The sequence below is a fragment of the Pleurodeles waltl genome, chromosome 2_1 (assembly GCF_031143425.1).
Source record: "Pleurodeles waltl isolate 20211129_DDA chromosome 2_1, aPleWal1.hap1.20221129, whole genome shotgun sequence".
Classification (NCBI taxonomy): Eukaryota; Metazoa; Chordata; class Amphibia; order Caudata; family Salamandridae; genus Pleurodeles; species Pleurodeles waltl.
Genome location: NC_090438.1, coordinates 710,955,758 through 710,979,873, shown reverse-complemented (window position 1 = coordinate 710,979,873; position 24,116 = coordinate 710,955,758). Strand labels below are relative to the sequence as shown.

General features: G+C 48.9%; 1 protein-coding gene across 1 annotated transcript in view; it reads right to left on the bottom strand.

The window, feature by feature from the left end:
* The window catches only part of BMP6 (bone morphogenetic protein 6), a 571,121-nt gene that overhangs the window by 81,590 nt on the left and 465,415 nt on the right, over window positions 1–24,116 (bottom strand). The window lies entirely within an intron of this gene.

Below are 24,116 nucleotides of genomic sequence, written 5' to 3'. Positions count from 1 at the left end.
GGAAACCTACCAAACCTGTGCATTTCTGAAAACTAGAGACCTAGGGGAATCCAAGGAGGGGTGACTTGCGGGGCTCGGACCAGGTTCTGTTACCCAGAATCCTTTGCAAACCTCAAAATTTGGCTAAAAAAACACATGTCCCTCACATTTCTGTGGCAGAAAGTTCTGGAATCTGAGAGGAGCTACAAATTTCCTTCCACCCAGCGTTCCCCCAAGTCTCCCGATAAAAATGATACCTCACTTTTGTGGGTAGGCCTAGCGCCGGAGACAGGAAACACCCCAAAGCGCAACGTGGACACATCCTAAATTTTGGAAAAAAACAGAGGTGTTTTTTGCGAAGTGCCTACCTGTAGATTTTGGCCTCTAGCTCAGCCGGCACCTAGGGAAACCTACCAAACCTGTGCATTTCTGAAAACTAGAGACCTAGGGGAATCGAAGGAGGGGTGACTTGCGGTGCTCGGACCAGGTTCTGTTACCCAGAATCCTTTGCAAACCTCAAAATTTGGCTAAAAAAACACATGTCCCTCACATTTCTGTGGCAGAAAGTTCTGGAATCTGAGAGGAGCTACAAATTTCCTTCCACCCAGCGTTCCCCCAAGTCTCCCGATAAAAATGATACCTCACTTGCGTGGGTAGGCCTAGCGCCGGCGACAGGAAACACCCCAAAGCGCAACGTGGACACATCCTAAATTTTGGAAAAAAACAGAGGTGTTTTTTGCGAAGTGCCTACCTGTAGATTTTGGCCTCTAGCTCAGCCGGCACCTAGGGAAACCTACCAAACCTGTGCATTTCTGAAAACTAGAGACCTAGGGGAATCCCAGGAGGGGTGACTTGCGGGGCTCGGACCAGGTTCTGTTACCCAGAATCCTTTGCAAACCTCAAAATTTGGCTAAAAAAACACATGTCCCTCACATTTTTGTGGCAGAAAGTTCTGGAATCTGAGAGGAGCTACAAATTTCCTTCCACCCAGCGTTCCCACAAGTCTCCGGATAAAAATGACACCTCACTTGCGTGGGTAGGCCTAGCGCAGGCGACAGGAAACACCCCAAAGCGCAACGTGGACACATCCTAAATTTTGGAAAAAAACATAGGTGTTTTTTGCAAAGTGCCTACCTGTAGATTTTGGCCTCTAGCTCAGCCGGCACCTAGGGAAACCTACAAAACCTGTGCATTTCTGAAAACTAGAGACCTAGGGGAATCCAAGGAGGGGTGACTTGCGGGGCTCGGACCAGGTTCTGTTACCCAGAATCCTTTGCAAACCTCAAAATTTGGCTAAAAAAACACATGTCCCTCACATTTCTGTGGCAGAAAGTTCTGGAATCTGAGAGGAGCTACAAATTTCCTTTCACCCAGCGTTCCCCCAAGTCTCCCGATAAAAATGATACCTCACTTGCGTGGGTAGGCCTAGCGCCGGCGACAGGAAACACCCCAAAGCGCAACGTGGACACATCCTAAATTTTGGAAAAAAACAGAGGTGTTTTTTGCGAAGTGCCTACCTGTAGATTTTGGCCTCTAGCTCAGCCGGCACCTAGGGAAACCTACCAAACCTGTGCATTTCTGAAAACTAGAGACCTAGGGGAATCCAAGGAGGGGTGACTTGCGGGGCTCGGACCAGGTTCTGTTACCCAGAATCCTTTGCAAACCTCAAAATTTGGCTAAAAAAACACATGTCCCTCACATTTTTGTGGCAGAAAGTTCTGGAATCTGAGAGGAGCTACAAATTTCCTTCCACCCAGCGTTCCCCCACGTCTCCCGATAAAAATGATACCTCACTTGTGTGGGTAGGCCTAGCGCCCGCAACAGGAAACACCCCAAAGCGCAACGTGGACACATCCTAAATTTTGGAAAAAAACAGAGGTGTTTTTTGCGAAGTGCCTACCTGTAGATTTTGGCCTCTAGCTCAGCCGGCACCTAGGGAAACCTACCAAACCTGTGCATTTCTGAAAACTAGAGACCTAGGGGAATCCAAGGAGGGGTGACTTGCGGGGCTCGGACCAGGTTCTGTTACCCAGAATCCTTTGCAAACCTCAAAATTTGGCTAAAAAAACACATGTCCCTCACATTTCTGTGGCAGAAAGTTCTGGAATCTGAGAGGAGCTACAAATTTCCTTCCACCCAGCGTTCCCCCAAGTCTCCCGATAAAAATGACACCTCACTTGCGTGGGTAGGCCTAGCGCCGGCGACAGGAAACACCCCAAAGCGCAACGTGGACACATCCTAAATTTTGGAAAAAAACAGAGGTGTTTTTTGCGAAGTGCCTACCTGTAGATTTTGGCCTCTAGCTCAGCCGGCACCTAGGGAAACCTACCAAACCTGTGCATTTCTGAAAACTAGAGACCTAGGGGAATCCAAGGAGGGGTGACTTGCGGGGCTCGGACCAGGTTCTGTTACCCAGAATCCTTTGCAAACCTCAAAATTTGGCTAAAAAAACACATGTCCCTCACATTTCTGTGGCAGAAAGTTCTGGAATCTGAGAGGAGCTACAAATTTCCTTCCACCCAGCGTTCCCCCAAGTCTCCCGATAAAAATGATACCTCACTTGCGTGGGTAGGCCTAGCGCCGGCGACAGGAGACACCCCAAAGCGCAACGTGGACACATCCTAAATTTTGGAAAAAAACAGAGGTGTTTTTTGCGAAGTGCCTACCTGTAGATTTTGGCCTCTAGCTCAGCCGGCACCTAGGGAAACGTACCGAACCTGTGCATTTCTGAAAACTAGAGACCTAGGGGAATCCAAGGAGGGGTGACTTGCGGGGCTCGGACCAGGTTCTGTTACCCAGAATCCTTTGCAAACCTCAAAATTTGGCTAAAAAAACACATGTCCCTCACATTTTTGTGGCAGAATGTTCTGGAATCTGAGAGGAGCTACAAATTTCCTTTCACCCAGCGTTCCCCCACGTCTCCCGATAAAAATGATACCTCACTTGTGTGGGTAGGCCTAGCGCCCGCAACAGGAACCACCCCAAAGCGCAACGTGGACACATCACAGAAAACAGACCTGTTTTTAGCAAAGTGCCTACCTGTAGATTTTGGCCTGTAGCTCAGCCGCCACCTAGGGAAACCTACCAAACCTGTGCATTTCTGAAAACTAGAGACCTAGGGGAATCCAAGATGGGGTGACTTGTGTGGCTCGGACCAGGTTCTGTTACCCAGAATCCTTTGCAAACCTCAAAATTTGGCTAAAAAAACACATGTTCTTCACATTTCTGTGGCAGAAAGTTCTACAATCTGAGAGGAGCCACAAATTTCCTTCCACCCAGCGTTCCCCCACGTCTCCCGATAAAAATGATACCTCACTTGTGTGGGTAGGCCTAGCGCTCGCGACAGGAAATGGCCCAAAACACAACGTGGACACATCACATTTTTTCATAGAAAACAGTGCCTACGTGTGGATTTTGGCCTCTAGCTCAGCCGGCACATGGGGAAACCTACCAAACCTGTGCATTTCTGAAAACTAGAGACCTAGGGGAATCCAAGGAGGGGTGACTTGCGGGGCTCGGACCAGGTTCTGTTACCCAGAATCCTTTGCAAACCTCAAAATTTGGCTAAAAAAACACATGTCCCTCACATTTTTGTGGCAGAAAGTTCTGGAATCTGAGAGGAGCTACAAATTTCCTTCCACCCAGCGTTCCCCCACGTCTCCCGATAAAAATGATACCTCACTTGTGTGGGTAGGCCTAGCGCCCGCAACAGGAAACACCCCAAAGCGCAACGTGGACACATCCTAAATTTTGGAAAAAAACAGAGGTGTTTTTTGCGAAGTGCCTACCTGTAGATTTTGGCCTCTAGCTCAGCCGGCACCTAGGGAAACCTACCAAACCTGTGCATTTCTGAAAACTAGAGACCTAGGGGAATCCAAGGAGGGGTGACTTGCGGGGCTCGGACCAGGTTCTGTTACCCAGAATCCTTTGCAAACCTCAAAATTTGGCTAAAAAAACACATGTCCCTCACATTTCTGTGGCAGAAAGTTCTGGAATCTGAGAGGAGCTACAAATTTCCTTCCACCCAGCGTTCCCCCAAGTCTCCCGATAAAAATGACACCTCACTTGCGTGGGTAGGCCTAGCGCCGGCGACAGGAAACACCCCAAAGCGCAACGTGGACACATCCTAAATTTTGGAAAAAAACAGAGGTGTTTTTTGCGAAGTGCCTACCTGTAGATTTTGGCCTCTAGCTCAGCCGGCACCTAGGGAAACCTACCAAACCTGTGCATTTCTGAAAACTAGAGACCTAGGGGAATCCAAGGAGGGGTGACTTGCGGGGCTCGGACCAGGTTCTGTTACCCAGAATCCTTTGCAAACCTCAAAATTTGGCTAAAAAAACACATGTCCCTCACATTTCTGTGGCAGAAAGTTCTGGAATCTGAGAGGAGCTACAAATTTCCTTCCACCCAGCGTTCCCCCAAGTCTCCCGATAAAAATGATACCTCACTTGCGTGGGTAGGCCTAGCGCCGGCGACAGGAGACACCCCAAAGCGCAACGTGGACACATCCTAAATTTTGGAAAAAAACAGAGGTGTTTTTTGCGAAGTGCCTACCTGTAGATTTTGGCCTCTAGCTCAGCCGGCACCTAGGGAAACGTACCGAACCTGTGCATTTCTGAAAACTAGAGACCTAGGGGAATCCAAGGAGGGGTGACTTGCGGGGCTCGGACCAGGTTCTGTTACCCAGAATCCTTTGCAAACCTCAAAATTTGGCTAAAAAAACACATGTCCCTCACATTTTTGTGGCAGAATGTTCTGGAATCTGAGAGGAGCTACAAATTTCCTTTCACCCAGCGTTCCCCCACGTCTCCCGATAAAAATGATACCTCACTTGTGTGGGTAGGCCTAGCGCCCGCAACAGGAACCACCCCAAAGCGCAACGTGGACACATCACAGAAAACAGACCTGTTTTTAGCAAAGTGCCTACCTGTAGATTTTGGCCTGTAGCTCAGCCGCCACCTAGGGAAACCTACCAAACCTGTGCATTTCTGAAAACTAGAGACCTAGGGGAATCCAAGATGGGGTGACTTGTGTGGCTCGGACCAGGTTCTGTTACCCAGAATCCTTTGCAAACCTCAAAATTTGGCTAAAAAAACACATGTTCTTCACATTTCTGTGGCAGAAAGTTCTACAATCTGAGAGGAGCCACAAATTTCCTTCCACCCAGCGTTCCCCCACGTCTCCCGATAAAAATGATACCTCACTTGTGTGGGTAGGCCTAGCGCTCGCGACAGGAAATGGCCCAAAACACAACGTGGACACATCACATTTTTTCATAGAAAACAGTGCCTACGTGTGGATTTTGGCCTCTAGCTCAGCCGGCACATGGGGAAACCTACCAAACCTGTGCATTTCTGAAAACTAGAGACCTAGGGGAATCCAAGGAGGGGTGACTTGCGGGGCTCGGACCAGGTTCTGTTACCCAGAATCCTTTGCAAACCTCAAAATTTGGCTAAAAAAACACATGTCCCTCACATTTCTGTGGCAGAAAGTTCTGGAATCTGAGAGGAGCTACAAATTTCCTTCCACCCAGCGTTCCCCCAAGTCTCCCGATAAAAATGACACCTCACTTGCGTGGGTAGGCCTAGCGCCGGCGACAGGAAACACCCCAAAGCGCAACGTGGACACATCCTAAATTTTGGAAAAAAACAGAGGTGTTTTTTGCGAAGTGCCTACCTGTAGATTTTGGCCTCTAGCTCAGCCGGCACCTAGGGAAACCTACCAAACCTGTGCATTTCTGAAAACTAGAGACCTAGGGGAATCCAAGGAGGGGTGACTTGCGGGGCTCGGACCAGGTTCTGTTACCCAGAATCCTTTGCAAACCTCAAAATTTGGCTAAAAAAACACATGTCCCTCACATTTCTGTGGCAGAAAGTTCTGGAATCTGAGAGGAGCTACAAATTTCCTTCCACCCAGCGTTCCCCCAAGTCTCCCGATAAAAATGATACCTCACTTGCGTGGGTAGGCCTAGCGCCGGCGACAGGAAACACCCCAAAGCGCAACGTGGACACATCCTAAATTTTGGAAAAAAACAAAGGTGTTTTTTGCGAAGTGCCTACCTGTAGATTTTGGCCTCTAGCTCAGCCGGCACCTAGGGAAACCTACCAAACCTGTGCCTTTCTGAAAACTAGAGACCTAGGGGAATCCAAGGAGGGGTGACTTGCGGGGCTCGGACCAGGTTCTGTTACCCAGAATCCTTTGCAAACCTCAAAATTTGGCTAAAAAAACACATGTCCCTCACATTTTTGTGGCAGAAAGTTCTGGAATCTGAGAGGAGCTACAAATTTCCTTCCACCCAGCGTTCCCCCACGTCTCCCGATAAAAATGATACTTCACTTGTGTGGGTAGGCCTAGCGCCCGCAACAGGAAACACCCCAAAGCGCAACGTGGACACATCCTAAATTTTGGAAAAAAACAGAGGTGTTTTTTGCGAAGTGCCTACCTGTAGATTTTGGCCTCTAGCTCAGCCGGCACCTAGGGAAACCTACCAAACCTGTGCATTTCTGAAAACTAGAGACCTAGGGGAATCCAAGGAGGGGTGACTTGTGGGGCTCGGACCAGGTTCTGTTACCCAGAATCCTTTGCAAACCTCAAAATTTGGCTAAAAAAACACATGTCCCTCACATTTCTGTGGCAGAAAGTTCTGGAATCTGAGAGGAGCTACAAATTTCCTTCCACCTAGCGTTCCCCCAAGTCTCCCGATAAAAATGACACCTCACTTGCGTGGGTAGGCCTAGCGCCGGCGACAGGAACCACCCCAAAGCGCAACGTGGACACATCACAGAAAACAGACCTGTTTTTAGCAAAGTGCCTACCTGTAGATTTTGGCCTGTAGCTCAGCCGCCACCTAGGGAAACCTACCAAACCTGTGCATTTCTGAAAACTAGAGACCTAGGGGAATCCAAGATGGGGTGACTTGTGTGGCTCGGACCAGGTTCTGTTACCCAGAATCCTTTGCAAACCTCAAAATTTGGCTAAAAAAACACATGTCCCTCACATTTTTGTGGCAGAAAGTTCTGGAATCTGAGAGGAGCTACAAATTTCCTTCCACCCAGCGTTCCCCCACGTCTCCCGATAAAAATGATACCTCACTTGTGTGGGTAGGCCTAGCGCCCGCAACAGGAAACACCCCAAAGCGCAACGTGGACACATCCTAAATTTTGGAAAAAAACAGAGGTGTTTTTTGCGAAGTGCCTACCTGTAGATTTTGGCCTCTAGCTCAGCCGGCACCTAGGGAAACCTACCAAACCTGTGCATTTCTGAAAACTAGAGACCTAGGGGAATCCAAGGAGGGGTGACTTGCGGGGCTCGGACCAGGTTCTGTTACCCAGAATCCTTTGCAAACCTCAAAATTTGGCTAAAAAAACACATGTCCCTCACATTTCTGTGGCAGAAAGTTCTGGAATCTGAGAGGAGCTACAAATTTCCTTCCACCCAGCGTTCCCCCAAGTCTCCCGATAAAAATGACACCTCACTTGCGTGGGTAGGCCTAGCGCCGGCGACAGGAAACACCCCAAAGCGCAACGTGGACACATCCTAAATTTTGGAAAAAAACAGAGGTGTTTTTTGCGAAGTGCCTACCTGTAGATTTTGGCCTCTAGCTCAGCCGGCACCTAGGGAAACCTACCAAACCTGTGCATTTCTGAAAACTAGAGACCTAGGGGAATCCAAGGAGGGGTGACTTGCGGGGCTCGGACCAGGTTCTGTTACCCAGAATCCTTTGCAAACCTCAAAATTTGGCTAAAAAAACACATGTCCCTCACATTTCTGTGGCAGAAAGTTCTGGAATCTGAGAGGAGCTACAAATTTCCTTCCACCCAGCGTTCCCCCAAGTCTCCCGATAAAAATGATACCTCACTTGCGTGGGTAGGCCTAGCGCCGGCGACAGGAGACACCCCAAAGCGCAACGTGGACACATCCTAAATTTTGGAAAAAAACAGAGGTGTTTTTTGCGAAGTGCCTACCTGTAGATTTTGGCCTCTAGCTCAGCCGGCACCTAGGGAAACGTACCGAACCTGTGCATTTCTGAAAACTAGAGACCTAGGGGAATCCAAGGAGGGGTGACTTGCGGGGCTCGGACCAGGTTCTGTTACCCAGAATCCTTTGCAAACCTCAAAATTTGGCTAAAAAAACACATGTCCCTCACATTTTTGTGGCAGAATGTTCTGGAATCTGAGAGGAGCTACAAATTTCCTTTCACCCAGCGTTCCCCCACGTCTCCCGATAAAAATGATACCTCACTTGTGTGGGTAGGCCTAGCGCCCGCAACAGGAACCACCCCAAAGCGCAACGTGGACACATCACAGAAAACAGACCTGTTTTTAGCAAAGTGCCTACCTGTAGATTTTGGCCTGTAGCTCAGCCGCCACCTAGGGAAACCTACCAAACCTGTGCATTTCTGAAAACTAGAGACCTAGGGGAATCCAAGATGGGGTGACTTGTGTGGCTCGGACCAGGTTCTGTTACCCAGAATCCTTTGCAAACCTCAAAATTTGGCTAAAAAAACACATGTTCTTCACATTTCTGTGGCAGAAAGTTCTACAATCTGAGAGGAGCCACAAATTTCCTTCCACCCAGCGTTCCCCCACGTCTCCCGATAAAAATGATACCTCACTTGTGTGGGTAGGCCTAGCGCTCGCGACAGGAAATGGCCCAAAACACAACGTGGACACATCACATTTTTTCATAGAAAACAGTGCCTACGTGTGGATTTTGGCCTCTAGCTCAGCCGGCACATGGGGAAACCTACCAAACCTGTGCATTTCTGAAAACTAGAGACCTAGGGGAATCCAAGGAGGGGTGACTTGCGGGGCTCGGACCAGGTTCTGTTACCCAGAATCCTTTGCAAACCTCAAAATTTGGCTAAAAAAACACATGTCCCTCACATTTTTGTGGCAGAAAGTTCTGGAATCTGAGAGGAGCTACAAATTTCCTTCCACCCAGCGTTCCCCCACGTCTCCCGATAAAAATGATACCTCACTTGTGTGGGTAGGCCTAGCGCCCGCAACAGGAAACACCCCAAAGCGCAACGTGGACACATCCTAAATTTTGGAAAAAAACAGAGGTGTTTTTTGCGAAGTGCCTACCTGTAGATTTTGGCCTCTAGCTCAGCCGGCACCTAGGGAAACCTACCAAACCTGTGCATTTCTGAAAACTAGAGACCTAGGGGAATCCAAGGAGGGGTGACTTGCGGGGCTCGGACCAGGTTCTGTTACCCAGAATCCTTTGCAAACCTCAAAATTTGGCTAAAAAAACACATGTCCCTCACATTTCTGTGGCAGAAAGTTCTGGAATCTGAGAGGAGCTACAAATTTCCTTCCACCCAGCGTTCCCCCAAGTCTCCCGATAAAAATGACACCTCACTTGCGTGGGTAGGCCTAGCGCCGGCGACAGGAAACACCCCAAAGCGCAACGTGGACACATCCTAAATTTTGGAAAAAAACAGAGGTGTTTTTTGCGAAGTGCCTACCTGTAGATTTTGGCCTCTAGCTCAGCCGGCACCTAGGGAAACCTACCAAACCTGTGCATTTCTGAAAACTAGAGACCTAGGGGAATCCAAGGAGGGGTGACTTGCGGGGCTCGGACCAGGTTCTGTTACCCAGAATCCTTTGCAAACCTCAAAATTTGGCTAAAAAAACACATGTCCCTCACATTTCTGTGGCAGAAAGTTCTGGAATCTGAGAGGAGCTACAAATTTCCTTCCACCCAGCGTTCCCCCAAGTCTCCCGATAAAAATGATACCTCACTTGCGTGGGTAGGCCTAGCGCCGGCGACAGGAGACACCCCAAAGCGCAACGTGGACACATCCTAAATTTTGGAAAAAAACAGAGGTGTTTTTTGCGAAGTGCCTACCTGTAGATTTTGGCCTCTAGCTCAGCCGGCACCTAGGGAAACGTACCGAACCTGTGCATTTCTGAAAACTAGAGACCTAGGGGAATCCAAGGAGGGGTGACTTGCGGGGCTCGGACCAGGTTCTGTTACCCAGAATCCTTTGCAAACCTCAAAATTTGGCTAAAAAAACACATGTCCCTCACATTTTTGTGGCAGAATGTTCTGGAATCTGAGAGGAGCTACAAATTTCCTTTCACCCAGCGTTCCCCCACGTCTCCCGATAAAAATGATACCTCACTTGTGTGGGTAGGCCTAGCGCCCGCAACAGGAACCACCCCAAAGCGCAACGTGGACACATCACAGAAAACAGACCTGTTTTTAGCAAAGTGCCTACCTGTAGATTTTGGCCTGTAGCTCAGCCGCCACCTAGGGAAACCTACCAAACCTGTGCATTTCTGAAAACTAGAGACCTAGGGGAATCCAAGATGGGGTGACTTGTGTGGCTCGGACCAGGTTCTGTTACCCAGAATCCTTTGCAAACCTCAAAATTTGGCTAAAAAAACACATGTTCTTCACATTTCTGTGGCAGAAAGTTCTACAATCTGAGAGGAGCCACAAATTTCCTTCCACCCAGCGTTCCCCCACGTCTCCCGATAAAAATGATACCTCACTTGTGTGGGTAGGCCTAGCGCTCGCGACAGGAAATGGCCCAAAACACAACGTGGACACATCACATTTTTTCATAGAAAACAGTGCCTACGTGTGGATTTTGGCCTCTAGCTCAGCCGGCACATGGGGAAACCTACCAAACCTGTGCATTTCTGAAAACTAGAGACCTAGGGGAATCCAAGGAGGGGTGACTTGCGGGGCTCGGACCAGGTTCTGTTACCCAGAATCCTTTGCAAACCTCAAAATTTGGCTAAAAAAACACATGTCCCTCACATTTCTGTGGCAGAAAGTTCTGGAATCTGAGAGGAGCTACAAATTTCCTTCCACCCAGCGTTCCCCCAAGTCTCCCGATAAAAATGACACCTCACTTGCGTGGGTAGGCCTAGCGCCGGCGACAGGAAACACCCCAAAGCGCAACGTGGACACATCCTAAATTTTGGAAAAAAACAGAGGTGTTTTTTGCGAAGTGCCTACCTGTAGATTTTGGCCTCTAGCTCAGCCGGCACCTAGGGAAACCTACCAAACCTGTGCATTTCTGAAAACTAGAGACCTAGGGGAATCCAAGGAGGGGTGACTTGCGGGGCTCGGACCAGGTTCTGTTACCCAGAATCCTTTGCAAACCTCAAAATTTGGCTAAAAAAACACATGTCCCTCACATTTCTGTGGCAGAAAGTTCTGGAATCTGAGAGGAGCTACAAATTTCCTTCCACCCAGCGTTCCCCCAAGTCTCCCGATAAAAATGATACCTCACTTGCGTGGGTAGGCCTAGCGCCGGCGACAGGAAACACCCCAAAGCGCAACGTGGACACATCCTAAATTTTGGAAAAAAACAAAGGTGTTTTTTGCGAAGTGCCTACCTGTAGATTTTGGCCTCTAGCTCAGCCGGCACCTAGGGAAACCTACCAAACCTGTGCCTTTCTGAAAACTAGAGACCTAGGGGAATCCAAGGAGGGGTGACTTGCGGGGCTCGGACCAGGTTCTGTTACCCAGAATCCTTTGCAAACCTCAAAATTTGGCTAAAAAAACACATGTCCCTCACATTTTTGTGGCAGAAAGTTCTGGAATCTGAGAGGAGCTACAAATTTCCTTCCACCCAGCGTTCCCCCACGTCTCCCGATAAAAATGATACTTCACTTGTGTGGGTAGGCCTAGCGCCCGCAACAGGAAACACCCCAAAGCGCAACGTGGACACATCCTAAATTTTGGAAAAAAACAGAGGTGTTTTTTGCGAAGTGCCTACCTGTAGATTTTGGCCTCTAGCTCAGCCGGCACCTAGGGAAACCTACCAAACCTGTGCATTTCTGAAAACTAGAGACCTAGGGGAATCCAAGGAGGGGTGACTTGCGGGGCTCGGACCAGGTTCTGTTACCCAGAATCCTTTGCAAACCTCAAAATTTGGCTAAAAAAACACATGTCCCTCACATTTCTGTGGCAGAAAGTTCTGGAATCTGAGAGGAGCTACAAATTTCCTTCCACCTAGCGTTCCCCCAAGTCTCCCGATAAAAATGACACCTCACTTGCGTGGGTAGGCCTAGCGCCGGCGACAGGAACCACCCCAAAGCGCAACGTGGACACATCACAGAAAACAGACCTGTTTTTAGCAAAGTGCCTACCTGTAGATTTTGGCCTGTAGCTCAGCCGCCACCTAGGGAAACCTACCAAACCTGTGCATTTCTGAAAACTAGAGACCTAGGGGAATCCAAGATGGGGTGACTTGTGTGGCTCGGACCAGGTTCTGTTACCCAGAATCCTTTGCAAACCTCAAAATTTGGCTAAAAAAACACATGTCCCTCACATTTTTGTGGCAGAAAGTTCTGGAATCTGAGAGGAGCTACAAATTTCCTTCCACCCAGCGTTCCCCCACGTCTCCCGATAAAAATGATACCTCACTTGTGTGGGTAGGCCTAGCGCCCGCAACAGGAAACACCCCAAAGCGCAACGTGGACACATCCTAAATTTTGGAAAAAAACAGAGGTGTTTTTTGCGAAGTGCCTACCTGTAGATTTTGGCCTCTAGCTCAGCCGGCACCTAGGGAAACCTACCAAACCTGTGCATTTCTGAAAACTAGAGACCTAGGGGAATCCAAGGAGGGGTGACTTGCGGGGCTCGGACCAGGTTCTGTTACCCAGAATCCTTTGCAAACCTCAAAATTTGGCTAAAAAAACACATGTCCCTCACATTTCTGTGGCAGAAAGTTCTGGAATCTGAGAGGAGCTACAAATTTCCTTCCACCCAGCGTTCCCCCAAGTCTCCCGATAAAAATGACACCTCACTTGCGTGGGTAGGCCTAGCGCCGGCGACAGGAAACACCCCAAAGCGCAACGTGGACACATCCTAAATTTTGGAAAAAAACAGAGGTGTTTTTTGCGAAGTGCCTACCTGTAGATTTTGGCCTCTAGCTCAGCCGGCACCTAGGGAAACCTACCAAACCTGTGCATTTCTGAAAACTAGAGACCTAGGGGAATCCAAGGAGGGGTGACTTGCGGGGCTCGGACCAGGTTCTGTTACCCAGAATCCTTTGCAAACCTCAAAATTTGGCTAAAAAAACACATGTCCCTCACATTTCTGTGGCAGAAAGTTCTGGAATCTGAGAGGAGCTACAAATTTCCTTCCACCCAGCGTTCCCCCAAGTCTCCCGATAAAAATGATACCTCACTTGCGTGGGTAGGCCTAGCGCCGGCGACAGGAGACACCCCAAAGCGCAACGTGGACACATCCTAAATTTTGGAAAAAAACAGAGGTGTTTTTTGCGAAGTGCCTACCTGTAGATTTTGGCCTCTAGCTCAGCCGGCACCTAGGGAAACGTACCGAACCTGTGCATTTCTGAAAACTAGAGACCTAGGGGAATCCAAGGAGGGGTGACTTGCGGGGCTCGGACCAGGTTCTGTTACCCAGAATCCTTTGCAAACCTCAAAATTTGGCTAAAAAAACACATGTCCCTCACATTTTTGTGGCAGAATGTTCTGGAATCTGAGAGGAGCTACAAATTTCCTTTCACCCAGCGTTCCCCCACGTCTCCCGATAAAAATGATACCTCACTTGTGTGGGTAGGCCTAGCGCCCGCAACAGGAACCACCCCAAAGCGCAACGTGGACACATCACAGAAAACAGACCTGTTTTTAGCAAAGTGCCTACCTGTAGATTTTGGCCTGTAGCTCAGCCGCCACCTAGGGAAACCTACCAAACCTGTGCATTTCTGAAAACTAGAGACCTAGGGGAATCCAAGATGGGGTGACTTGTGTGGCTCGGACCAGGTTCTGTTACCCAGAATCCTTTGCAAACCTCAAAATTTGGCTAAAAAAACACATGTTCTTCACATTTCTGTGGCAGAAAGTTCTACAATCTGAGAGGAGCCACAAATTTCCTTCCACCCAGCGTTCCCCCACGTCTCCCGATAAAAATGATACCTCACTTGTGTGGGTAGGCCTAGCGCTCGCGACAGGAAATGGCCCAAAACACAACGTGGACACATCACATTTTTTCATAGAAAACAGTGCCTACGTGTGGATTTTGGCCTCTAGCTCAGCCGGCACATGGGGAAACCTACCAAACCTGTGCATTTCTGAAAACTAGAGACCTAGGGGAATCCAAGGAGGGGTGACTTGCGGGGCTCGGACCAGGTTCTGTTACCCAGAATCCTTTGCAAACCTCAAAATTTGGCTAAAAAAACACATGTCCCTCACATTTTTGTGGCAGAAAGTTCTGGAATCTGAGAGGAGCTACAAATTTCCTTCCACCCAGCGTTCCCCCACGTCTCCCGATAAAAATGATACCTCACTTGTGTGGGTAGGCCTAGCGCCCGCAACAGGAAACACCCCAAAGCGCAACGTGGACACATCCTAAATTTTGGAAAAAAACAGAGGTGTTTTTTGCGAAGTGCCTACCTGTAGATTTTGGCCTCTAGCTCAGCCGGCACCTAGGGAAACCTACCAAACCTGTGCATTTCTGAAAACTAGAGACCTAGGGGAATCCAAGGAGGGGTGACTTGCGGGGCTCGGACCAGGTTCTGTTACCCAGAATCCTTTGCAAACCTCAAAATTTGGCTAAAAAAACACATGTCCCTCACATTTCTGTGGCAGAAAGTTCTGGAATCTGAGAGGAGCTACAAATTTCCTTCCACCCAGCGTTCCCCCAAGTCTCCCGATAAAAATGACACCTCACTTGCGTGGGTAGGCCTAGCGCCGGCGACAGGAAACACCCCAAAGCGCAACGTGGACACATCCTAAATTTTGGAAAAAAACAGAGGTGTTTTTTGCGAAGTGCCTACCTGTAGATTTTGGCCTCTAGCTCAGCCGGCACCTAGGGAAACCTACCAAACCTGTGCATTTCTGAAAACTAGAGACCTAGGGGAATCCAAGGAGGGGTGACTTGCGGGGCTCGGACCAGGTTCTGTTACCCAGAATCCTTTGCAAACCTCAAAATTTGGCTAAAAAAACACATGTCCCTCACATTTCTGTGGCAGAAAGTTCTGGAATCTGAGAGGAGCTACAAATTTCCTTCCACCCAGCGTTCCCCCAAGTCTCCCGATAAAAATGATACCTCACTTGCGTGGGTAGGCCTAGCGCCGGCGACAGGAGACACCCCAAAGCGCAACGTGGACACATCCTAAATTTTGGAAAAAAACAGAGGTGTTTTTTGCGAAGTGCCTACCTGTAGATTTTGGCCTCTAGCTCAGCCGGCACCTAGGGAAACGTACCGAACCTGTGCATTTCTGAAAACTAGAGACCTAGGGGAATCCAAGGAGGGGTGACTTGCGGGGCTCGGACCAGGTTCTGTTACCCAGAATCCTTTGCAAACCTCAAAATTTGGCTAAAAAAACACATGTCCCTCACATTTTTGTGGCAGAATGTTCTGGAATCTGAGAGGAGCTACAAATTTCCTTTCACCCAGCGTTCCCCCACGTCTCCCGATAAAAATGATACCTCACTTGTGTGGGTAGGCCTAGCGCCCGCAACAGGAACCACCCCAAAGCGCAACGTGGACACATCACAGAAAACAGACCTGTTTTTAGCAAAGTGCCTACCTGTAGATTTTGGCCTGTAGCTCAGCCGCCACCTAGGGAAACCTACCAAACCTGTGCATTTCTGAAAACTAGAGACCTAGGGGAATCCAAGATGGGGTGACTTGTGTGGCTCGGACCAGGTTCTGTTACCCAGAATCCTTTGCAAACCTCAAAATTTGGCTAAAAAAACACATGTTCTTCACATTTCTGTGGCAGAAAGTTCTACAATCTGAGAGGAGCCACAAATTTCCTTCCACCCAGCGTTCCCCCACGTCTCCCGATAAAAATGATACCTCACTTGTGTGGGTAGGCCTAGCGCTCGCGACAGGAAATGGCCCAAAACACAACGTGGACACATCACATTTTTTCATAGAAAACAGTGCCTACGTGTGGATTTTGGCCTCTAGCTCAGCCGGCACATGGGGAAACCTACCAAACCTGTGCATTTCTGAAAACTAGAGACCTAGGGGAATCCAAGGAGGGGTGACTTGCGGGGCTCGGACCAGGTTCTGTTACCCAGAATCCTTTGCAAACCTCAAAATTTGGCTAAAAAAACACATGTCCCTCACATTTCTGTGGCAGAAAGTTCTGGAATCTGAGAGGAGCTACAAATTTCCTTCCACCCAGCGTTCCCCCAAGTCTCCCGATAAAAATGACACCTCACTTGCGTGGGTAGGCCTAGCGCCGGCGACAGGAAACACCCCAAAGCGCAACGTGGACACATCCTAAATTTTGGAAAAAAACAGAGGTGTTTTTTGCGAAGTGCCTACCTGTAGATTTTGGCCTCTAGCTCAGCCGGCACCTAGGGAAACCTACCAAACCTGTGCATTTCTGAAAACTAGAGACCTAGGGGAATCCAAGGAGGGGTGACTTGCGGGGCTCGGACCAGGTTCTGTTACCCAGAATCCTTTGCAAACCTCAAAATTTGGCTAAAAAAACACATGTCCCTCACATTTCTGTGGCAGAAAGTTCTGGAATCTGAGAGGAGCTACAAATTTCCTTCCACCCAGCGTTCCCCCAAGTCTCCCGATAAAAATGATACCTCACTTGCGTGGGTAGGCCTAGCGCCGGCGACAGGAAACACCCCAAAGCGCAACGTGGACACATCCTAAATTTTGGAAAAAAACAAAGGTGTTTTTTGCGAAGTGCCTACCTGTAGATTTTGGCCTCTAGCTCAGCCGGCACCTAGGGAAACCTACCAAACCTGTGCCTTTCTGAAAACTAGAGACCTAGGGGAATCCAAGGAGGGGTGACTTGCGGGGCTCGGACCAGGTTCTGTTACCCAGAATCCTTTGCAAACCTCAAAATTTGGCTAAAAAAACACATGTCCCTCACATTTTTGTGGCAGAAAGTTCTGGAATCTGAGAGGAGCTACAAATTTCCTTCCACCCAGCGTTCCCCCACGTCTCCCGATAAAAATGATACTTCACTTGTGTGGGTAGGCCTAGCGCCCGCAACAGGAAACACCCCAAAGCGCAACGTGGACACATCCTAAATTTTGGAAAAAAACAGAGGTGTTTTTTGCGAAGTGCCTACCTGTAGATTTTGGCCTCTAGCTCAGCCGGCACCTAGGGAAACCTACCAAACCTGTGCATTTCTGAAAACTAGAGACCTAGGGGAATCCAAGGAGGGGTGACTTGTGGGGCTCGGACCAGGTTCTGTTACCCAGAATCCTTTGCAAACCTCAAAATTTGGCTAAAAAAACACATGTCCCTCACATTTCTGTGGCAGAAAGTTCTGGAATCTGAGAGGAGCTACAAATTTCCTTCCACCTAGCGTTCCCCCAAGTCTCCCGATAAAAATGACACCTCACTTGCGTGGGTAGGCCTAGCGCCGGCGACAGGAAACACCCCAAAGCGCAACGTGGACACATCCTAAATTTTGGAAAAAAACAGAGGTGTTTTTTGCGAAGTGTCTACCTGTAGATTTTGGCCTCTAGCTCAGCCGGCACCTAGGGAAACCTACCAAACCTGTGCATTTCTGAAAACTAGAGACCTAGGGGAATCCAAGGAGGGGTGACTTGCGGGGCTCGGACCAGGTTCTGTTACCCAGAATCCTTTGGAAACCTCAAAATTTGGCTAAAAAAACACATGTCCCTCACATTTCTGTGGCAGAAAGTTCTGGAATCTGAGAGGAGCTACAAATTTCCTTCCACCCAGCGTTCCCCCAAGTCTCCCGATAAAAATGATACCTCACTTGCGTGGGTAGGCCTAGCGCCGGCGACAGGAAACACCCCAAAGCGCAACGTGGACACATCCTAAATTTTGGAAAAAAACAGAGGTGTTTTTTGCGAAGTGCCTACCTGTAGATTTTGGCCTCTAGCTCAGCCGGCACCTAGGGAAACCTACCGAACCTGTGCATTTCTGAAAACTAGAGACCTAGGGGAATCCAAGGAGGGGTGACTTGCGGGGCTCGGACCAGGTTCTGTTACCCAGAATCCTTTGCAAACCTCAAAATTTGGCTAAAAAAACACATGTCCCTCACATTTTTGTGGCACAATGTTCTGGAATCTGAGAGGAGCTACAAATTTCCTTCCTCCCAGCGTTCCCCCACGTCTCCCGATAAAAATGATACCTCACTTGTGTGGGTAGGCCTAGCGCCCGCAACAGGAACCACCCCAAAGCGCAACGTGGACACATCACAGAAAACAGACCTGTTTTTAGCAAAGTGCCTACCTGTAGATTTTGGCCTGTAGCTCAGCCGCCACCTAGGGAAACCTACCAAACCTGTGCATTTCTGAAAACTAGAGACCTAGGGGAATCCAAGATGGGGTGACTTGTGTGGCTCGGACCAGGTTCTGTTACCCAGAATCCTTTGCAAACCTCAAAATTTGGCTAAAAAAACACATGTCCCTCACATTTCTGTGGCAGAAAGTTCTGGAATCTGAGAGGAGCTACAAATTTCCTTCCACCCAGCGTTCCCCCAAGTCTCCCGATAAAAATGACACCTCACTTGCGTGGGTAGGCCTAGCGCCGGCGACAGGAAACACCCCAAAGCGCAACGTGGACACATCCTAAATTTTGGAAAAAAACAGAGGTGTTTTTTGCGAAGTGCCTACCTGTAGATTTTGGCCTCTAGCTCAGCCGGCACCTAGGGAAACCTACCAAACCTGTGCATTTCTGAAAACTAGAGACCTAGGGGAATCCAAGGAGGGGTGACTTGCGGGGCTCGGACCAGGTTCTGTTACCCAGAATCCTTTGCAAACCTCAAAATTTGGCTAAAAAAACACATGTCCCTCACATTTCTGTGGCAGAAAGTTCTGGAATCTGAGAGGAGCTACAAATTTCCTTCCACCCAGCGTTCCCCCAAGTCTCCCGATAAAAATGACACCTCACTTGCGTGGGTAGGCCTAGCGCCGGCGACAGGAAACACCCCAAAGCGCAACGTGGACACATCCTAAATTTTGGAAAAAAACAAAGGTGTTTTTTGCGAAGTGCCTACCTGTAGATTTTGGCCTCTAGCTCAGCCGGCACCTAGGGAAACCTACCAAACCTGTGCCTTTCTGAAAACTAGAGACCTAGGGGAATCCAAGGAGGGGTGACTTGCGGGGCTCGGACCAGGTTCTGTTACCCAGAATCCTTTGCAAACCTCAAAATTTGGCTAAAAAAACACATGTCCCTCACATTTTTGTGGCAGAAAGTTCTGGAATCTGAGAGGAGCTACAAATTTCCTTCCACCCAGCGTTCCCCCACGTCTCCCGTTAAAAATGATACCTCACTTGTGTGGGTAGGCCTAGCGCCCGCAACAGGAAACACCCCAAAGCGCAACGTGGACACATCCTAAATTTTGGAAAAAAACAGAGGTGTTTTTTGCGAAGTGCCTACCTGTAGATTTTGGCCTCTAGCTCAGCCGGCACCTAGGGAAACCTACCAAACCTGTGCATTTCTGAAAACTAGAGACCTAGGGGAATCCAAGGAGGGGTGACTTGCGGGGCTCGGACCAGGTTCTGTTACCCAGAATCCTTTGGAAACCTCAAAATTTGGCTAAAAAAACACATGTCCCTCACATTTCTGTGGCAGAAAGTTCTGGAATCTGAGAGGAGCTACAAATTTCCTTCCACCCAGCGTTCCCCCACGTCTCCCGATAAAAATGATACCTCACTTGTGTGGGTAGGCCTAGCGCCCGCAACAGGAAACACCCCAAAGCGCAACGTGGACACATCCTAAATTTTGGAAAAAAACAGAGGTGTTTTTTGCGAAGTGCCTACCTGTAGATTTTGGCCTCTAGCTCAGCCGGCACCTAGGGAAACCTACCAAACCTGTGCATTTCTGAAAACTAGAGACCTAGGGGAATCCAAGGAGGGGTGACTTGCGGGGCTCGGACCAGGTTCTGTTACCCAGAATCCTTTGGAAACCTCAAAATTTGGCTAAAAAAACACATGTCCCTCACAATTCTGTGGCAGAAAGTTCTGGAATCTGAGAGGAGCTACAAATTTCCTTCCACCCAGCGTTCCCCCAAGTCTCCCGATAAAAATGATACCTCACTTGCGTGGGTAGGCCTAGCGCCGGCGACAGGAAACACCCCAAAGCGCAACGTGGACACATCCTAAATTTTGGAAAAAAACAGAGGTGTTTTTTGCGAAGTGCCTACCTGTAGATTTTGGCCTCTAGCTCAGCCGGCACCTAGGGAAACCTACCGAACCTGTGCATTTCTGAAAACTAGAGACCTAGGGGAATCCAAGGAGGGGTGACTTGCGGGGCTCGGACCAGGTTCTGTTACCCAGAATCCTTTGCAAACCTCAAAATTTGGCTAAAAAAACACATGTCCCTCACATTTTTGTGGCACAATGTTCTGGAATCTGAGAGGAGCTACAAATTTCCTTCCTCCCAGCGTTCCCCCACGTCTCCCGATAAAAATGATACCTCACTTGTGTGGGTAGGCCTAGCGCCCGCAACAGGAACCACCCCAAAGCGCAACGTGGACACATCACAGAAAACAGACCTGTTTTTAGCAAAGTGCCTACCTGTAGATTTTGGCCTATAGCTCAGCCGCCACCTAGGGAAACCTACCAAACCTGTGCATTTCTGAAAACTAGAGACCTAGGGGAATCCAAGATGGGGTGACTTGTGTGGCTCGGACCAGGTTCTGTTACCCAGAATCCATTGCAAACCTCAAAATTTGGCTAAAAAAACACATGTCCCTCACATTTCTGTGGCAGAAAGTTCTGGAATCTGAGAGGAGCTACAAATTTCCTTCCACCCAGCGTTCCCCCAAGTCTCCCGATAAAAATGACACCTCACTTGCGTGGGTAGGCCTAGCGCCGGCGACAGGAAACACCCCAAAGCGCAACGTGGACACATCCTAAATTTTGGAAAAAAACAGAGGTGTTTTTTGCGAAGTGCCTACCTGTAGATTTTGGCCTCTAGCTCAGCCGGCACCTAGGGAAACCTACCAAACCTGTGCATTTCTGAAAACTAGAGACCTAGGGGAATCCAAGGAGGGGTGACTTGCGGTGCTCGGACCAGGTTCTGTTACCCAGAATCCTTTGCAAACCTCAAAATTTGGCTAAAAAAACACATGTCCCTCACATTTCTGTGGCAGAAAGTTCTGGAATCTGAGAGGAGCTACAAATTTCCTTCCACCCAGCGTTCCCCCAAGTCTCCCGATAAAAATTATACCTCACTTGCGTGGGTAGGCCTAGCGCCGGCGACAGGAAACACCCCAAAGCGCAACGTGGACACATCCTAAATTTTGGAAAAAAACAGAGGTGTTTTTTGCAAAGTGCCTACCTGTAGATTTTGGCCTCTAGCTCAGCCGGCACCTAGGGAAACCTACCAAACCTGTGCCTTTCTGAAAACTAGAGACCTAGGGGAATCCAAGGAGGGGTGACTTGCGGGGCTAGGACCAGGTTCTGTTACCAAGAATCCTTTGCAAACCTCAAAATTTGGCTAAAAAAACACATGTCCCTCACATTTTTGTGGCAGAAAGTTCTGGAATCTGAGAGGAGCTACAAATTTCCTTCCACCCAGCGTTCCCCCACGTCTCCCGATAAAAATGATACCTCACTTGTGTGGGTAGGCCTAGCGCCCGCAACAGGAAACACCCCAAAGCGCAACGTGGACACATCCTAAATTTTGGAAAAAAACAGAGGTGTTTTTTGCGAAGTGCCTACCTGTAGATTTTGGCCTCTAGCTCAGCCGGCACCTAGGGAAACCTACCAAACCTGTGCATTTCTGAAAACTAGAGACCTAGGGGAATCCAAGGAGGGGTGACTTGCGGGGCTCGGACCAGGTTCTGTTACCCAGAATCCTTTGGAAACCTCAAAATTTGGCTAAAAAAACACATGTCCCTCACATTTCTGTGGCAGAAAGTTCTGGAATCTGAGAGGAGCTACAAATTTCCTTCCACCCAGCGTTCCCCCAAGTCTCCCGATAAAAATGATACCTCACTTGCGTGGGTAGGCCTAGCGCCGGCGACAGGAAACACCCCAAAGCGCAACGTGGACACATCCTAAATTTTGGAAAAAACCAGAGGTGTTTTTTGCGAAGTGCCTACCTGTAGATTTTGGCCTCTAGCTCAGCCGGCACCTAGGGAAACCTACCAAACCTGTGCATTTCTGAAAACTAGAGACCTAGGGGAATCTAAGGAGGGGTGACTTGCGGGGCTCGGACCAGGTTCTGTTACCCAGAATCCTTTGCAAACCTCAAAATTTGGCTAAAAAAACACATGTCCCTCACATTTCTGTGGCAGAAAGTTCTGGAATCTGAGAGGAGCTACAAATTTCCTTCCACCCAGCGTTCCCCCAAGTCTCCCGATAAAAATGACACCTCACTTGCGTGGGTAGGCCTAGCGCCGGCGACAGGAAACACCCCAAAGCGCAACGTGGACACATCCTAAATTTTGGAAAAAAACAGAGGTGTTTTTTGCGAAGTGCCTACCTGTAGATTTTGGCCTCTAGCTCAGCCGGCACCTAGGGAAACCTACCAAACCTGTGCATTTCTGAAAACTAGAGACCTAGGGGAATCCAAGGAGGGGTGACTTGCGGTGCTCGGACCAGGTTCTGTTACCCAGAATCCTTTGCAAACCTCAAAATTTGGCTAAAAAAACACATGTCCCTCACATTTCTGTGGCAGAAAGTTCTCGAATCTGAGAGGAGCTACAAATTTCCTTCCACCCAGCGTTCCCCCAAGTCTCCCGATAAAAATGATACCTCACTTGCGTGGGTAGGCCTAGCGCCGGAGACAGGAAACACCCCAAAGCGCAACGTGGACACATCCTAAATTTTGGAAAAAAACAGAGGTGTTTTTTGCGAAGTGCCTACCTGTAGATTTTGGCCTCTAGCTCAGCCGGCACCTAGGGAAACCTACCAAACCTGTGCATTTCTGAAAACTAGAGACCTAGGGGAATCCAAGGAGGGGTGACTTGCGGGGCTCGGACCAGGTTCTGTTACCCAGAATCCTTTGCAAACCTCAAAATTTGGCTAAAAAAACACATGTCCCTCACATTTCTGTGGCAGAAAGTTCTGGAATCTGAGAGGAGCTACAAATTTCCTTCCACCCAGCGTTCCCCCAAGTCTCCCGATAAAAATGACACCTCACTTGCGTGGGTAGGCCTAGCGCCGGCGACAGGAAACACCCCAAAGCGCAACGTGGACACATCCTAAATTTTGGAAAAAAACAAAGGTGTTTTTTGCGAAGTGCCTACCTGTAGATTTTGGCCTCTAGCTCAGCCGGCACCTAGGGAAACCTACCAAACCTGTGCCTTTCTGAAAACTAGAGACCTAGGGGAATCCAAGGAGGGGTGACTTGCGGGGCTCGGACCAGGTTCTGTTACCCAGAATCCTTTGCAAACCTCAAAATTTGGCTAAAAAAACACATGTCCCTCACATTTTTGTGGCAGAAAGTTCTGGAATCTGAGAGGAGCTACAAATTTCCTTCCACCCAGCGTTCCCCCACGTCTCCCGATAAAAATGATACCTCACTTGTGTGGGTAGGCCTAGCGCCCGCAACAGGAAACACCCCAAAGCGCAACGTGGACACATCCTAAATTTTGGAAAAAAACAGAGGTGTTTTTTGCGAAGTGCCTACCTGTAGATTTTGGCCTCTAGCTCAGCCGGCACCTAGGGAAACCTACCAAACCTGTGCATTTCTGAAAACTAGAGACCTAGGGGAATCCAAGGAGGGGTGACTTGCGGGGCTCGGACCAGGTTCTGTTACCCAGAATCCTTTGGAAACCTCAAAATTTGGCTAAAAAAACACATGTCCCTCACATTTCTGTGGCAGAAAGTTCTGGAATCTGAGAGGAGCTACAAATTTCCTTCCACCCAGCGTTCCCCCACGTCTCCCGATAAAAATGATACCTCACTTGTGTGGGTAGGCCTAGCGCCCGCAACAGGAAACACCCCAAAGCGCAACGTGGACACATCCTAAATTTTGGAAAAAAACAGAGGTGTTTTTTGCGAAGTGCCTACCTGTAGATTTTGGCCTCTAGCTCAGCCGGCACCTAGGGAAACCTACCAAACCTGTGCATTTCTGAAAACTAGAGACCTAGGGGAATCCAAGGAGGGGTGACTTGCGGGGCTCGGACCAGGTTCTGTTACCCAGAATCCTTTGGAAACCTCAAAATTTGGCTAAAAAAACACATGTCCCTCACAATTCTGTGGCAGAAAGTTCTGGAATCTGAGAGGAGCTACAAA